The 18,367-nt window shown below is 40.5% G+C and overlaps 1 long non-coding RNA gene across 2 annotated transcripts in view; it reads left to right on the forward strand.

Moving 5' to 3' along the window:
• LOC128095329 (uncharacterized) overlaps positions 1 to 18,367 on the forward strand; it is a 222,600-nt gene that overhangs the window by 103,881 nt on the left and 100,352 nt on the right. The window contains exon 3 of one of the 2 annotated variants that reach the window (XR_008213219.1): positions 8,064 to 8,155. The exons of the other annotated variant lie outside the window; for it this stretch is intronic. This is a non-coding gene — a long non-coding RNA (uncharacterized LOC128095329). The remainder of the gene's footprint in view (positions 1 to 8,063; positions 8,156 to 18,367) is intronic. 2 annotated transcript variants of the gene reach the window in all.

Consider the following 18,367-nt stretch of genomic DNA (forward strand, 5'->3'; position numbering starts at 1 on the left):
CTCGTGGGTTAACTCCCATAGAGAGAATTTGTAGTCATAGGACAGACATTACAATTGCACACAATGGATCTCAAAATAAAAATATTCTGAGTCCTGTAGTGGGTAGCCATTCCAGCTTTGATCTGGAAGTTCCAATCCCCATTGAAGCTTCGGCAACTGTCACGCCTACAAGGCAGGGCCAAGGGAGGCACCTGGAGACCCGAGATCTGAATGGGCCAGCACTCTCTCTCAGTTCCTGGACCCTGGACGGTGAAGGTGGACTGAGCAGAGCTCCGTTGGCAACAGGCTAAGGATATTTTGAAAAAATGTCCTACTTGTTCCATCTATAACCAAGCTCCATTACCTACAGGGAGCAATCCAAAAGGTATACAAAGAAATGAAATTTGGCAGATGGATGTGTTTCATTTTGCAGAATTTGGAAGATTAAAGTATGTACATCATACCATTGACACCTATTCAGGATTTCAATGGGCAACTCCGATGAGTTCTGAAAAGGCTGATTCTGTGATTACACACCTATTAGAATTTATGGCCATCATGGGAATACCTGTACAAATTAAGACAGACAATGCCCCAGCATATGTCTCCAATAAAATGAGACAATTCTTTGCTTATTACAATATAAATCATGTTACAAGTATACCACACAATCCCACAGGCCAAGCAGTCATAGAAAGATCCAATCAAACTTTAAAGGATATACTAAATAAACAGCAACAGGTAACAATGTCTCCTAGACACAGATTGCATAGTGCTTTATTAACCTTGAATTTTCTCAATGCTGATGAGAAAGGAACTGTGGGAGCCCGTTCTCGGGTTCCTTGTGGCTTTACCCAGCAGGTCCACATAGAGGATGATTAGGACCACGGGCCTGAGTGCAGGTGTCTGAGATGGTCTGCACTTGGCTGTGCTGGGGGAGGAGGTCTTTTGCTCCACCTCTTGTTGTCTCTATAAAAACCCTGGGGCAGAGACACTCGGGGGCCCATTGGAATAGGTTCCAGTCTCTCTCAAGGCTATCCTTTATTTTCTATCTGTTTATCTCTGCAATAGATCCTTCTATCTAATATTTCCTGCTGCTCACACTCAAGAAAACTCTGGGGAACTGTGGGGGTAGTGGGTAAATGCCCCACAAGGAACAACAGCTGCAGAGAGACATTGGATGACAGACAAAACTCCTGAGCTAAACCAACCAGTTTATTTCAAGGATGTGCTGACCTCAGAATGGAAACCTGGATATGTTCTACGTTGAGGAAGGGTTTTTGCCTTTGTTTCTACAGGAGAAGAAAAGCTATGGATACCAACAAAATTAATAAAAATTTGATTCAAACAGGAAAAACCCCTTGATGAGGAGAAGTAAAAGATCATCCACCAATGTGACATCTCTACAAGTTGTAAGAAAAATTTAACAATCAAAGGTTGGGGTAGGGTTCTGTTTTTGTCTTTCCAGGATAATGGAAATACCCATCTTCTAAAAATCATAAGGCCTTGTATATCCAGATGTTTAGAGCATAAAGAAAGAATCTATTGGTACCAATCTACACACAGTAAAATCTCACTGTCTAACATCGACCTCTCTATCAATCTAGTAAAATTGTGGTTCCAATTCAATTATAAGCCAAGCTGGCTTTGGAGATGGAATTGGCTCACTCCTTCTCTAAACCCAAGCATATTGCTAAAAGAAAAGGTTGAGAGATTCTTCAGTCCCATATCAGAAGAGCCCTCTGGTGTGGGACAGAAGGAAACCAATAAAAAGGGACCATTGTCTTCAAGATTCTAATTCTCTCCATGCTTATTCTTGATTTCTCAGAATCCTTTCTTGCATGCTATGTCCTCTTTAAATCCAAACCTTCCATTTTGATAACAAATAAATTTTTTCCAATAGCAATCTCGGAAGTCTCCAGAAGGAAGATGGGGCCCCAACAACTCTACCCCATCCAGAATGATGCCATGACAATCATCATCATATTATACTTCTTGCCAGAATTTCAGACAATCTTTCCCATTACTCTAAGGCTTGCTGCAGAACCTATAGTTAGTCTAACTGGGATTTAACTATCTGAGCTTTCTCACAGTACCCAACAGAGATAACATCACCCCCTAAACAGCAGGAAGCAATTCTAAGGAAACAACGCCCCTTCTCCCTTAGGTTTCATAATTTTCAGGGTTATAGATGATGGTTATAGGGTTGGGGGTGGAAGAAAATATTAGAATCAGTATTCTAAAAAAAAAGGGAAAAGAAGAAATGGAATGGATAGGTATAAGATATTATGGTAGATTATTGTATATACTAGTAAACAAATTTTGTGAAATAGCAGCCTTAAATAATTTGCACTGTAATTTGCACTGTTGTGGATTCTTATATGTTGATACAAATGTAAACTATTTTTATATTCCTGTTTAAGATAATTTGTATATTGATACAAATACAGAACTCTATTGGATATAATGTACGTATATTTCTACTCTTACTTGAAACATTTGTATATTGATACAAATGTAAATTTATATCTGTCATACTTTATGTATGATCTACTTCTGTTTAAGATATTCGGTATATTGATATATATTTAAGATTGTTGTCATATTGCATATTGCACTATATATTCCTACCTCTGTTATAAATATCTTGTGTATTGTCACAATTTTGAAGTCATCGTTCTTTACCATACATTTGCTTATAGACTGTTTACCTTGTTCACATGAAGCCTTAGTCCTTAGGTTATATAGGTAGATAAGACTTATAGATTTATAGTCACCTATGCTTGTCATCTCTATAGTTACATTAGTTAGCTTATCCAGATTTACAGATACATAGGTCAGATGGACAGGTAATCTTCAAACACTTCATAGACCTAGAGAATATGGCATTTAAATAACTTAGAATTCTCTTGATGTGAGACACAATTGCTCCCAGCTGTACCAATTTGATCCCGAGAGAATGTTGGGCTTCTAAGACATTTCCTTTTGGAAGTTTGTGTTCTTGGCACAAAATGGCCTACTGGGCAAAGAACTTCCCTTGCCTCGACAGCTGACAGTACAAATGCAATGCTGTCCTTTCTGGACAAGGGGGACACAAGGAAAGCAACCACTGTACTCTGCCAAGACAGGGTAAGATGGTCTTTCAGAATTCCTGCTTCTGAAAATGATCTGTCAGATACTCTAGGCCTGTAGCCAATTTGAATGCAGCAACAATGCTGAGAAACATTAGGTGACTGTCCAGGCTGCCAGCTGCCTCGGTCTACTCTTGCAAGATTCCTGAAAGTTGCTTGCATCCATCTACCATTTCTCAGGTACCATTATATTCTTTCTCAGGTCTTTGATGGGATTGAAGACTAGCAGTTATAGCTACAAGTTAGTATAGTAAATATATATATATATATATATATATATATATAGTCTCAGATAGAACATATTAAGTATTAGATTCAGGTTCTTTAGGATAGGACATCTTTTGGAATGATATTTGTAACATGCCATTTACCTATGCTCTATACTTCTCTGGACTTTAGTATGTGTTTCTTGCTTGATATTGTTTGCATTGGTTGTAGTTCCATCTTGTCTAGGTCATTATCCCTCATTATTCCTGGATAATATTTGATAAGCATTCCTTTGTATATAGTCTTGTATTAGGTAAGAACCTTATTATTTAGACAAAAGGGGGAAATGTAGTGGGTAGCCATTCCAGCTTTGATCTGGAAGTTCCAACCCCCATTGAAACTTCGGCAACTGTCATGCCTACAAGGCGGGGCCAAGGGAGGCACCTGAAGACCTGAGATCTGGATGGGCCAGCACTCTCTCTCAGTTCCTGGACCCTGGACGGTGGAGGTGGACCGAGCAGAGCTCCGGAGAACACCACTGGACTATGATACACCTTCCCCAGACCCTGCAACCTACCTATCCCTTCATTTGTAAGTTACCTGCTAAATAAACCTTCCTTTTAACTACATGGTGTGGCCTTAATAATTTGTCCAATAGAGTCCTCCTCTATATGTGAAGGATGGCGCTATACTTCCTCTAAGGTTTCAGTGCAGGAATGAGATGGAGAATGCACAGGGTTAAATTGAGGAAGAAGGCTTGAAATATGAAGTGTTGGGCAAGACTGGAAAAAAAGTGTGGCATCTACCAGTAATGCTACAATGAGTGAAAGCACTCAGGAAGAATGTAAAGTTTGTAAGACTTTATAAATTAAATGATGGGACAGATTATAGTGGGAGAGTGATCCAAAGGTTAGTTTCTTTGATTCCCAAATAAAGAGCTCAGCTGCTGCTAAAGCACAAACGCAAGGTGCCCATCCCTGAGTGGTGAGGTTTAGTTTTTTTCTTTTTTTTTCTTTACTTTTTTGACATATACGCTACAAGTGCCAAAGTGGGTCCCAGATGATGTCCTAGGGCCCCAAGTGCATATTCCTCTCTTTCTGTTACATAGAGAGAGAAGGGCTGAATTAGGTCTGGAAGGATTAAGGGCAGTCTTTTGAAGACCTGCGAGGGGGCAGTTCATGAACAAATCCTAGGAATTGGGAGGCAGACCTGGCAGACATCTGTGAGTAAGAGGCCAGCATGATCTACAGAAGGAAATCCAGGACAGGTACCAGGGCTACACAGAGAAATGTGATTTTTGAAAATCAAAGCCAAAACAAAGCAAACAAACAACCAAACAAAAACAACAACAACAAAAAAAAACCAAAAGAACCACAATAGAAACTGACACAAACGCAACACAGAGACAGCAGTTAGATGCACGTGGCAGCACAGAGTCACAATCAGAAAAGTCCAGACAGAAATGCAGCCTTTTTGTCGATAGCTAAATTTTATGTCAAAGCAGCTGAAAACTCAATCACTTCAACTGCAATCACCAGCCAGTTTTCTACTCTTAGTTGGAGGCAGAGGCCCAGGTAATTTACATTTTATCCTCTGTTCCCCTTTCAGTATCCAGACTTCTTTTGAAACCTACAAGGGAGGGGGGATAGGTGAGTCAGAGGCTCTGATGGAGATCTCCAAATTCACTGGCATCATTTGCTTTCTATTCCTGGGTTTGAGATCTTTCTTCTTATTGGTTCCTAGTCTATGTCTATTCGAATAGGAGGCAGTCCGATCAAATAAAAATGCCTGCACTGAAGGGTTTTACCAGCCAGGTTCCTGGCTAAAGTCCAGCTCAAAGCTGGATTTAGCTAGGAGCTTGGTTGTAAACACCAGAAAATGAAAACTGTGCCAGAGACCTGCATCAGACAGAGGTGATATAAACCTAGGATAGGCAGGGATTTGGTGGGATTTCTCACACTCCTGCTCTGAGTCACCTGCACCTGTTTGCTCTGCAGGAAATGTGCTCCTGTCTCTAAAGCCACTGCTTCAGCCTTAACATCTGTGATCACTGCCTCAGTCTTGCATTCTGCATTATCAGCAAGGAGGATTTATTTTGGGAAACAATACCTGACACAAAACAGGAATGTATTGATCATATGATTCCTAAGGAGCCCTATTAAAAAATGGCAATATCGGGGAAAATCTCACTTAGCCATCTGGTAATCTAAGAAAATTTCATGTGTCATTTTCCAGAAATTAGTACACTTGGTGAATCTGAAATGGTATATTGGAAACTGTTACCTGAAAGGTACAATTGATAGCCCCAAATCACAATCAGCCATCAGCAGGTGGAAAGCAAGGCTTTCAAGCAGATAACTAGGACACAGGGCTAAATACCTGGATATATGATCACCCCCTACTTACTATGGGATGTTCTTCTCCTTTGAGAATTGCATTCTGGTTCTAGGATATATTACATCATTTCCTGTCATTCACTTTCAGTTTTGTTGTTTCGGCTGCAGCACACATTTAGTTGGGAGGCTGAAATGAATCAGCAATTCTGATGGAGATCTCAGAGTACCACAGGATTTGTGTTTCACTGGTGGTTTGACATCACTCTCTGTAGTGCTTCCTGTTTGAGGGGCAATCCCGACTCCATTTCCCCATTGTAGTGTTTCATAGAAGCAGCAGGTAATATTATTTAGAAGGAGTTAGGGGAGAAAAAAATGATAGAAAATACAGTTGAGTATCAAGATTGCCTGGATTTTAATCCATGTGCCCTAGGGTACAGTACAGCCCAAATTTAGACCATGTCAGACACCTGCACTCAGGCCCATGTCCTAATCATCCTCTCCATGCAGACCTGCTGGATAAATGTTTGCCAACATGTTCCTGTTCCAGACACAATTGGAAAGCACACACTCCTCCATCAGAGGCAAGGAGAGCTAGCTCATAAACGTGTCAGCAGAGGTGTTTCTTACCAGTCAGCCTCTGACTATATTCAAGGTCTCAGTTGTTCATGGGTGTAACCAAACCCCGATTGGACATTGGCCCATACAAGGCATATTGATCCTAAATACACAAGAGACTTAGCCCTTGGAAATTAACAAAGTCAGTAATTGTTTGATTCCCAGTGTTACAGCTCTGATTCACCTAATACTGCCAAATTTGCTGCAACCAGATCCTGCCTCTGCATATACTGCTTGTCTTTAAAGATGTGGCCTCTCTGTCTGAGTTTGAATTCACCTCAGGTGTTATTACCTGGCAGAGACTAGGGAAATCCTGTTCTTTTCCTTCTTCTGAAGTTCCTATTTCCCTTAAGGATATAACATCCCTGTGTCAGTCTTGAATTCCTGCTCTATGGGCAAGGAAGAAAATTTTCTTGAGGCTTTAGAACCTGGCAGAGACTAGCAGGATGCTGCTCTTACCTCTACCCTGGGAGATTTATTGTGGGGATGGCTATGGAATTGTAGTTTCATTCATGAACCTTAGAGCTACTGAAAATATCAATCAGTAATATATGTAGGCACTACCCTACCTGTCATCCCGAAAATAATGTATAAACAATAAAGTATAACATAGGAAAATTAATTGTAATCATCCTGTTGCCATATACATTCTCACAGGCTCAACTTTGCATTCTTGGTTTGCATTATCACTGTGTTCTAGCATGCAGAATCTCTTGTACTTGATTTTTTTCTACTTGTCATCATATTCCTTTCTACAACATTAGACAGGTTATGGGCCTTGTTGGAAATCAATTATTTATAGATGATTACAGAGAGGTATTCATTAACTTCCTGGAAAACAATAAACATATCAGATTTCCTTTTTTCTTTGGTATTTATTTTGTATGAGTTGAATAATTGCAGATCTTATCTTGTGTCTCTACCCCCAACTCTGAATTCCTATGACAACTAGTAAAGTTGAGTCTGTACAAAATTTTTATCTTTGGATCTTTCTGACAACTCTTCATTACAAATGTATGGGGAACTCATGTATTATTTTGTTGAAGACATTAAACACCAGAACATAGTACACCAAAGCTTCTCAGACTCTATAGAAAGACTCTCTCTGTACATTATTGTGTTGTTTCCCAACTATTGCCTGAAGTAACATCTCTGATGCAGGTCAAGTGATGCACAGATATATGAGTATGTCCCTGTCATTAGGACTTAGTTTATTTCTGTATGACCTTGGCAGAAGGAAAGAAATTGTTTTTATATAAGTCTGTCATTTGAATGTTGCTCACTATTTTCCCTTTTGGGGTATGTAGCTTCTGTGTGTGGGAATTTTTTTTCTTCCTCATTTTAATCCACTAACATGCAGAATAAACTTCAGTCTTATCATATGTAGTCAATCCTGGTGAAGCTTCTAAATAGCAGCAGATCGATTTCGCTTCTATAATGACATTAATATGTAGGGAACTAAAAAGAGATTCTTTCCATCATATTGGGAGTTGTAAGTATATTTTTGAAATGGACTATGAAACTTCAGTGTTACACTAAAGGCATGCCTTTGGCTATAATTTCAAACAAATAATGCATTCTTGCCACATGAATGATAAAACTCTGACACCCCTTCATAGTATAAGGAATTATGTTTTCACAATAACTCTCCACATATTCTACTTCAATTTCATTTAATGCATTTCAATTAATTTAAAATATTCTATAAGTTGTAAATGTGTCTATGTATGATTCCACTTTTCTTGGTGCTTTAATTTTCTAATATTTGTGCTCTTTAATTCCCTGTCTTTCTTAGAACACACTATCTTCACAGCAGACATCCTTTTCTTTTTAATATGAACTGCATCTGACAATTGCCTTCAAGATTTTCTCATTCTGATAATAATGGTGAGTTTTCTGGATTGATCAGGTGACCTGGGACAAAACATTATAAGGTCTTTGTTGTTGTTGTTGTTAGAGACAGGGTTTCTTTGTGCAGTTTTGGTGCCTGTCCTGGATCCTGCTCTGTAGACCAGGCTGGCCTCGAATGCATAGAGGTCCATCTGCCTCTGCCTCCTGAGTGCTGGGATTAAAGGTGTGCTACCACTGCCTGGCACATAATAAATTCTTTACCATTTGAGCAGTTGTGGAATTGTGTTATAATAATATAAAATATGTTTTTTTTCTGACAGTCACCGGCAATGTTGCCTGTGTGTGTAAGGTAAATATTTAGAAGACAGTCTTAAATTATGTGCTTTCAGAGAAGTTGCAGATGAAGGTTCTCTTTCTGGTCCAGTCTCTCCTGGCCATATGGAATATGCTAGATTATTATATTGGAGAAAGTTTGTCTTTTTGTCAATGTTATAAGTGTGCATTTCTGAAAAAAGTGTGAAAACTTTAGACCTGTTATTGGGTTCCAAAACAGTGGGACACTTTGAAGGACTAAATGTTGGTAAATTATGTCATTGCAAGGATCTGGTAAAATCATCAAGTTTACCTTGTTATTTTGTAGTCCTGGTAGCTGCAATTTTACCTTCATAAGGCAGGATGATTATAAGTGGATATAATGGGGCTATCAATGGCTTAAGGGATTGTTTCTAACAAGCTAATAGTGTAACAAATTTTTAAAATGACCTCCTTTTTAAGAGCAAAAGTGGTCAAACATAAGTTTACCAAATTCTGTATTTTTACATACTGGAGAATCCACATTATTTTTCTTGTATGATGTGTGTGTGGATTACAAAAGAACAACAGAGACACTGGTATGTGTATATATTTCAACACACTTTAAAGTGTCTAAACATTTGTTTCTGTCTGTATCTTTCTTTAATGAACATCTGTATTGTTTTTGATCTCATGAGATAGATTTTTAAACTCCTATGATTGTTTCATTTATACAGGGCTCAGGTTTTTGTATGTTTTGGCACATGACATTTGTTGGTGTCACACACACTCCTGGTTCTCTGAGAGCCTAGCTTCATGGCTTAGCTATCAAGAGCCTTGATTACTACTGCAGCTCTGGGAAGCTGATGGGTCCATGCTGACAGTGAGCAGTATACTGTCCATTGCTTATAAACACCATGTAATACACATGCTTTTCAACATATGCTGTCATTAGATGTTTGATCTTGGCAATTCTGATAGGTATAGGATGGTATCTTAGAGGCATTTTGATTTGCATTTCCCTGAGAGCTAAGTGCATTTAGTACTTTGTTAAGTGTATCAGGGCAATTTAAATTTTTTTTGTTGGGAATTCTCTGTTTAAATCTGCCCCATTTTATAATGGCATTATTTAGCATTTTGATGTCTAATTTCTTTATATATATATATATATATATATATATATACATATATATATATATATATATATATATATATTATATATGTGTGTGTGTGTGTGTGTGTGTGTGTGTGTGTGTGTCTGTGTGTGTGTGTGTGTATGTGTGTGTGTATGTTTCAAGACAGGGTTTCTCTGGCACTCACTCTGGAGACCAGCCTGGCCTCGAACTCACATATATCCACCTCCCTCTGCCTCCTAAGTGCTAGGATTGATGTCGTGCACCACCACTGCCTGGCTATATATTTTTGATATCATTTCTCAGTCAGATATGGATTTGGTGAAGACTGTTTCCCATCTTGTAAGCTGACATTTGTCTTATTGACAGGGTTACAGGGATGACCCCAGCTAAGTCTTCTAGCTGTAATGAGAGGCTTCCTGAACTGGCCTTCCCCTGTAACTAAATCGGTGACTATCCTAATTGTCTTCATAGAGTCTTCATCCAGTACCTTCTGGAAACAAAAGAAGAGAACCACAGTCAAGCACTGGGCTGAGATCTGATAGTCCAGAAGAGAGGTTGTAGGGATTATATGAACAGGGTGACATCAAGATCAAGATGGAAAACCCACATACACAGATGAGCTGAGCTTATGGTAGCTCATGAACTCTGGTGGGAAAGCTAGGGACCTGGCATGTGAGTGGACTAGGCCCTCTATATCTGGGTGACAGTTTTGTAGCTTGGTTTTTGTGGGGCCCCTAGCAGTGGGACCATTACCTGTACCTAATGCATTACCTGATTCTTAGGGAACCTATTACCTATGGTAGGATGCTTTGTTTAGCATTGATACTGGGGTTGGAGATGCTTGGTCCTGCTTCAACTTGATATGCCAAACTTTGTTGATTCCCAAGAGTGACCTTTCCCCATCTGAGTGGAGAGGGAGGAAGGATGGGGATTTCAAAGAGAGTTTGGGGAGGAAATGGGAGCAAGAAAGCAGGGGAAATTGTGGTTGATAGTGAAAATAAAATGAAAAAAAGTAAAACAAAATACATGAGGAAACATAAAAATAAATAGGTAAACCCCATTTAACTATTTGGTCAAAGTGCCTCTTAAAACAGCCATGTCCCTATTAGTAGCTAGCACTCAGTCAAGAAGCTGTCTCTTAAAAGAGCCATTCCTCATCCTCTGCAGCATAAGGTGTCTTCAGTGGTTTTGATCTTAGCCATTCTGGCAGGGTAAGGTGGTATCTCAGTGTCGTTTTGATTTGCATTTCTCTGATAATTAGGGATGTTGAGCAATTCCTTAAATGTCTTTTTAGCCATTTGAGTTTCCTCTGTTGAGATTTCTCTGTTTAGTTCTATAGGCCATTTCTTAATTGGACTGTTGAGCATTTTGATGTCTAATTTCTTGAGTTCTTTATATATTCTGGATATCAGCCCTCTGTCAGATGTGGGGTTGGTGAAGACCTTTTCCCATTGTGTAGGCTGTTGCTTTGCCTTGTTGACCGTATCCTTTGCTCTACAAAACTTCTCAGTTTCAAGAGGTCCCATTGATTGATTGTTTCTCTCAGTGTCTGTGCTACTGTTGTTATATTTAGGAAGTGATCTCCTGTAAGACATTTAAGGAATTGCTCAACATCCCTAATTATCAGGGAAATGCAAATCAAAATGACCCTGAGATACCACTTTACGCCTGTCAAAATGGCTAAGATCAAAAACACTGAAGACACCTTATGCTGGACAGGATGTGGAGTTAGGGGAACTCTCCTCCACTGCTGGTGGGAATGCAAGCTTATACAACCACTTTGGAAATCAATATGGCACTTTTTTAGAAAATTGGGAATCCATCTCCCCCAAGATCCAGCTATACAACTCTTGGGCATATACCCAAGGAATGCTCAATCATACCACAAGGGCACTTGCTCATCTATGTTCATATCAGCATTGTTTGTAATAGCCAGAACATGGAAACAACCTAGATGCCCTTCAACTGAAGAATGGATAAATAAAATGTGGTATATATACACAATGGAATACTACTCAGCAGAGAAAAACAATGACATCATGAGGTTTGCAGGCAAATGGATGAATCTAGAGAAAATCATCCTGAGTGAAGTAACTCAGATTCAGAAAGACAAACATGGTATGTACTCACTCATAGGGGGATACTAGATGTGAAACAAAGATGACTAGACTACTCACAACTCCAGGGAGGCTACCTAGAAAACAGGACCCCAAGAAAGACACAGGGATCACCCAATGACAGAGAAATCGATGAAATCTACATGAACATCATGGACATGAGTGGGGGTAATGAAGGGCAAGGGTTGAGGGAAAGAGAGCTTGGGGGAGCGGGAGATCCCAGGTGGATCAAGAACAGAGAGGGAGAACAAGGAATAAAAGACCATGATAAATGAAGACCACATGAGAATGGGAAGAAGCAAAGTGCTAGAGAGGCCCACAGAAATCCACAAATATACCCCCACAATAGACTACTGGCAATGGTCGAGAGACACCCGAAATGACCTAATGTGGTGATAGGATGGCCAAACACCCTAATTGTCGTGCTAGAAACCCCATCCAATGACTGAGGGAACCTGATGCAGAGATCCACGGCCAGGCCCCAGGTGGAGTTCCAGGAGTCCAATTGGCGAGAAAGAGGAGGGTTTATATGAGCGAGAATTGTTGAGACCAAGGTTGGATAAAGCACAGGGACGAATAGCCAAATGAATGGAAACACATGAACTATGAACCAATGACTGAGGGGTCACCAACTGGATCAGGCCCTCTGAATAGGTGAGACAGTTGGTTGGCTTGATCTGTTTGGGAGGCATCCAGGCAGTGGGACCTGGTCCTGTGCTCAGTGCATGAGTTGGCTGTTTGAAACCTGGGGCCTATGCAGGGACACTTGGCTCAGCCTGGGAGGAGGGGACTGGACCTGCCTGGACTGAGTCTACCAGGTTGATCTCAATCCTCCGGGGAGTCCTTGCCATGGAGGAGGTAGGAATGGGGGGTGGGTGTGCGGGGGGGGGGTGCGGGAGGGGGGAGAACAAAGGAATCTGTGGCTGATAGGTAAAATTAAATTAAATTATAAAATAAAAAAAGAGCCATTCCTGTGTTTTCCACTAGCAGTAGCTTAGCTGAGGAAAGCCAGTGATCATGAAGCCACTATTTGCTCCAATTTTTGGATGCTTAGATTTTCTTGTAAATAGTTTGAATCTAGGCCAAATCAGCTGGAAACTCTCTCAGCACATCTGTAATTTATTTTATCACTATTTACCATGTGAGAGAAAACAAAAAGTGCAACAAAAACCAATGGAACAATGATAATTAGGGAAGGCTATAGAGGGATTGTACAATAGGCTTACCAGAGATGAATGTTGTGGAAATGGTGGCCACAGAATGGGTAGAATCTGCTATTGCAGATCCCCTGAGCATATGCGTATGGTCTTATGTAGCTATGCCCCACATGCACATAGAGTCTGTGATCAAGCTACAAGCATATTCCATGATCATCTAGCACACGGATTACATAGGATGTAAGGCTCGGAGATGATTAATCATTCTGCCTGACTGATGAACAGTGCACGCATCATCATGTGCATCATCATGTAGCTAGAGGTTGGCCAGGAATTGTAACATTCCTAGTACAATAGTAGTTATAGGAAAAAATAGGGTGCTATGGGTGGCAGATAAATGGGAATGGGGGTGCTTTGTCACCCGGGACTGCTTCCAGTTGAATTTGTGTGCATTGGATAAATTTGAGGGTTAGGAAAGGGGGCTTTTCTTTTTTTGAAGTAGCTGGGCAATCTGAGATAGCTGAATTATTTCTTTGAGTTTGGGTCCTGTGGAATGTTCCATTGCTGCTTGGATCTGGCTTTTTGTAATTCTCACTTTGCTAGTGAGGCAGAAGAGGCAATTCAGAAAAAAAAAGTCATCTGGGGGTGGTCCCCTGGAAGAGGGAGGGAGGTAGATCGTGTGAACAGTAAAGTTTGAGTGATACTTACCTGAATGTGATCTGGAGTGTCTAGGTGGATCCAAGCTGGCCCTAGAGCTCAGAAGAAGTTTTAAGTTTACCAAGGAACAGATGTTAAACATATTATGAAGCAACCAAAAAGAATTTAAAATTATGAGCTGGTAGTCATGATATTAAAATGTTTAGTGCTCTGCTATCAGAATTTTATTGGCTAGTGTTGGCAAGAGAAACAGAGAGAGAGAGAGAGAGAGAGAGAGAGAGAGAGAGAGAGAGAGAGAGACAGACAGAGACAGAGACAGACAGAGACAGACAGAGACAGAGACAGACAGAGACAGACAGACAGAGACAGAGACAGAGATCCAGAGAGAGGAATAGGGAGAGAGAGCGAAATGTGAAGCCTGCTTTTTTATTATTATGAATTAGACTTGTTTATCTTTATCAGAGACAAACCTTACATCACCTGTTTCCTTTATTATTTTAGTATCCAGGGAGACACAGGTGATCAATTGCTGAGGGCATTTAACAGTGATGGATTGTTATATTAAAGTTTGTTTTTATAGAGAGAAGACACTTTAGAGACTGAGGTGTTTATACCTCTGGTCTATTAGTGTTTCTTACCAGTATATTTTGGGTATATTTTGAAGGTCCTTGTGCCTCAACGTCTATGGCTGATATTCTTGTAACAATTAGCTTGGTAATTTATTAGAAATTTGAAAATATTAGAGTCACAGAGGGAAACTGATGAAGCAGAATATGTCAGTAGGGACAGGGGATCTTGAAGAGGGAATCAGGAAGAAGGAAAAACATATGGGGTTCACAATTCAGTGGGATTGAATGTTGTGTGATGAAACCAATTCTTTTAGAACTGGTGATAAGGCATTAATCCTGATGTCCTCTGTAACTTAAGAGAGTGGCACCCAGTATGTTTCACTGTGTATGAGGAAGAATTTCTCTTGAGTGAGGGCAGAATAAAATGTTTCAGGCAGGAGAGATATATCCAGTGGGGAAGCCCTCAAGCTTAACAGCTGTGGGGGGTTCCAAGAATTAGCTTGAAGGGTACCTACCATTTAGTGGAAAGGGATAAGGGGTGCTAGACTGGAGGGGAAAGAAGGACCTGATCCCCAATGTGGATTGGGGGTTGACATGGATTATCACATGGCTGGGGTAAGGAGTAGTCAGCAAAATTCCTCAGGAGAGAGTAGAGGTGATAGAGTAGAGGAGTGAGGAGGTGATCAGGGAGAGGTGAAGGTTTGGATAGGAGGCCAGGGTTAGAGCTGGTCTCCCATATACAAGTTCATATGGTGATGTTGAAAGGACTTGCTTGGGAAGTGACCTGGAGATAATTATTTCTCATACTCTGGCTGAAGTATATGTGGCATCTTAATAAAAAATTTTTTTAAAGACCTGTTGGTATGCTTTACCTTCCCTGAGGACTTAGGATGATAAGGGATATGAAAATGCCAAGGTATATTAAAAGCTTTCAACATGTTCTCAAAAACCTGGAGGTGAACTCCAGACAATTATCAGGCTGAAGAAAGGCAGGGATCTCAAATTCTGGAGAAGGAGGTTAGTGACTGTCTGAGGCCACTGATTTACAAAAAAGAAAAGTCTCTACCCAACTTGAAAATGAGTCCATGACCCTGGGGAGACATTTACTTTGTCGGACTGTGGGCATATGGGTACAATCAAGCTGCCAGTCACATCTTGGATGGTACCCTCTAACCTGGTGGGTTGGAAAAGGTTGGCTTCAATATTTGAAATTGGAATCTGCCTCCTCACAACTTTTCCAAGAGGCAGTAATAGTTCATAAGAACTGTAATTCCTCAGAGGTAGGTAGATGGGCTTCTATGAACTGAGAGAAAGAGAGAGAGAGAGAGAGAGAGAGAGAGAGAGAGAGAGAGAGAGAGAGAGACTATTAGGGAGAAAGAGCTGGTGTAGATAGAACAGAATTGGCCTAGTGTCAGGAGCTGACTGTGAGGATGTGTTTTGAACTATACGTATTGCATGTGGTGAATGACATGAGTCTGGGCCATAGACGGCCACTGTTCTAGCTGCCTGGTTGGTACAATTATTTTTCTTAGATATGATGGAGCTGTCAATCTGATGAAATTGACAGTGAATTATTTCTATCACCTTGGGGATATGGGACGCTTTATTGTGGCCATTATTTGCCCTGAGTTATGTATGAAATATCCTTTTGCTATGAGAAGCCCATGCTCTTTCCAGATAGGAATGTGGGACAGGAGGATATGAAAAGTATATTTGGAAGCTGGGTGGTGGTGGCACATGCCTTTAATCTAAGCACTCAGGTGTCAGAGCTAGGCAGATCTCTATGAGTTCAAGGCCAGCCTGGTCTACAGAGTGAGCTACAGGAAAAGCACCAAAATTACACAGAGAAATCTGTTTTCCAAAAAAAAAAATAAAGAAAAAGTATATTTGGAGTGTGTATGACATTTAGGAATTGCCTCTCTGCCAACTAGAAGGTACAGGTGAGAGACATTAGCTGAGCCTGTTGGTTAGTTGTGTCTGTGATTCTACCACACCAGTATCTGACACTATGACATATCCTGCTTTATGGGTCCCTTCCGGTAAAAGACAGCTGACATCTGTGTACCAGGTATGTGTGGCTTGAGGCAATTTGCCCTCCTGTATGTGTGAAGGGTGAGTTAAAAATTCCTTTAGGATTTCAGTTCAGTACTGAAATCTGTAATAGAAAGTACAACACAAGGTAGGATGATTGAAATATTAAGAGGTGGGCAAGACTGGAAATTAAGTGTGGTATCTTCCAGTAATGCCATTTGGAGAGAAGGAACTCAGAAAGGAGGTAGTGTGTAAGCCTTTATAAATGAAAAGGTGGGACAGGTCATGGTAGGAAGAGATAGTAGTAGGTGACCCAATGTTTAGTTTCTTTGATTCACGATTAAAGAGCTCAGCGGCTGCTAAATCACATATGCATGGTGCCATTTCTGCATGGTGGGGTGTATTTTTTTGACAGGTATGCTACAGGTGCAAAGGAGAGTCCCTGCTGGTTCTCTAGGGTCCCAAGGCATATTCCTCTCTTTCTGTTACATAGAGGGGAAGGGATGCATTGGTCATGGAGGTGTAGTACAGGGTCTTGAAGGAGAGCCTATTGAGACTTCTGGAGAGTTTTACTAATGGGGTCAATGTGGGGTTCATGCAGGGAGCCTAGACCTGACTTATATAGGTGGTGAGCAAGGAGATTAAAAAAGGAACCCAAGACCACAAGAAGTCAGCTATTCCTAGAAAGGACACAATCACCTGTTTAGTAGAGCTGCACGCAAAAGACTAAATTAGATGCTTTCTATCTAAACATATAGCATAATAGGTTGCGATAATATTTACACCCAAATAGGTGACCTGAGGAGAGGAGAGCTGGACTTTGGAACATGAGACACCATAACTCTGGCTCTACAAACAATTTAGAAGAGGAGAGGTGCTAGTTTGATTAACTTGTACTTATGGGCTGACGAGTAGAATATTATCTACTTATCGTATTACTTTAGAGTAAAGGAAGGAGAAGATGAGTAAGCCAGAGGCTAGGGATTGACAAAATAGGAGTGGATTGTTTCAGAATCCCTGTGGCAAGACATTCCAAATTAGCCTCTAATAGAGGTGAATGTTAGGTTCAGTCAAGGTGAAGGCAAACATATTTTGAGATAGAGGTCTGAGAGGAATATAAAGGAAGGCATCCTTGAGGTCTAGAACTGACATGTGAGAGGTATCTGAAGGGATAGTGGAAATAATTGTGTAAAGTATAGGCATTACATGATGGAGAGGGACCACTGTAGAATTAATGAGACGCAGGTGTGGTGACATTTTATTTGAGCTGAAATGTGGTGATATTTTACTTATGATTTATTAAAGCTTGGTGGATATCAGTGGGGAAAGGCCAGCCATTTTAAGTAAACAAAACTTCAGGCAGCACACATCCTCAATCAGATCACTTATCAGGCAGGTAACTGAGCTAATATCATCAATTAGAGGGCAGAACAACAAGTTAATAAAGGTGTGAGTAAGAGAGGAAGTAGCTTGCATTTGGAAGCTGCAGGGTTGGTGAGGTGAGGTTGGCTGCTGGCTTTTCCTTTTTCCCTGATCCCTAAGTCTTTCACCCCTCTCTTTGGCGCAGTGTTTTTTATTTAATAAGAACTTTTAGAAATTGGTCTACATGCAGGTCTTAAATCAGGCAGTATATTCTATTATTCTTCCTAATTGTAACTATAGAGGTATTAAAAGTAGAAGAGGTTGAGTGAAGTATCATTTTTCTGAGAAGTTCAGAGATGAGAGGCTTAAGTCCTCTAAGGCTCTGGAGTAAGAGAGGGTACTGAGCTTGGGTGATGTACCAGGTAGGGTGCTGCAACTGGAAAACAACAAAGTGATGGTGTCTAGCACGGGAAGTGTTCTGGTGTCTTTGTTCTTATAAAAAAATAAAGGTTTAGGGGATACTTGTGAATGGGAGTGGGGATAGATTGTGTCCCAGAAATGCATTCATCTGAGGCAGTGAGCACTGGTTAACTTTTTTAGATATAGAAGGGGAGATTTTGAGGTAGCTGGGCATTCTGTGGTAGTTAATTGTGTCTTGCAGTTTATGGTCTATGGACTATTCCCTTGCTTCTTAAATCTGGCTGTGTGAATCTGACAAGGTGCTGGCCAGGCAGAAGAGGAAATTTAGAAAAAAATAATAGTGGGCGAGGTCCATAAGGTGTACCAGATTGAGCAAAGAGGTTCCTGAAATCAGAAAACTTTGAATGATACTTATCTGAAGTATATCCGACCTGTCCATCTAGTCCCAAGGTGACTCTTTAGGTTGGAAGTATTTTTGAACATATTAAGGGGCAACCACAGGGAATTT

This window comes from Peromyscus californicus, unplaced genomic scaffold, assembly GCF_007827085.1.
Source record: "Peromyscus californicus insignis strain IS unplaced genomic scaffold, ASM782708v3 Scaffold_4__1_contigs__length_199733344, whole genome shotgun sequence".
Classification (NCBI taxonomy): domain Eukaryota; kingdom Metazoa; phylum Chordata; class Mammalia; order Rodentia; family Cricetidae; genus Peromyscus; species Peromyscus californicus.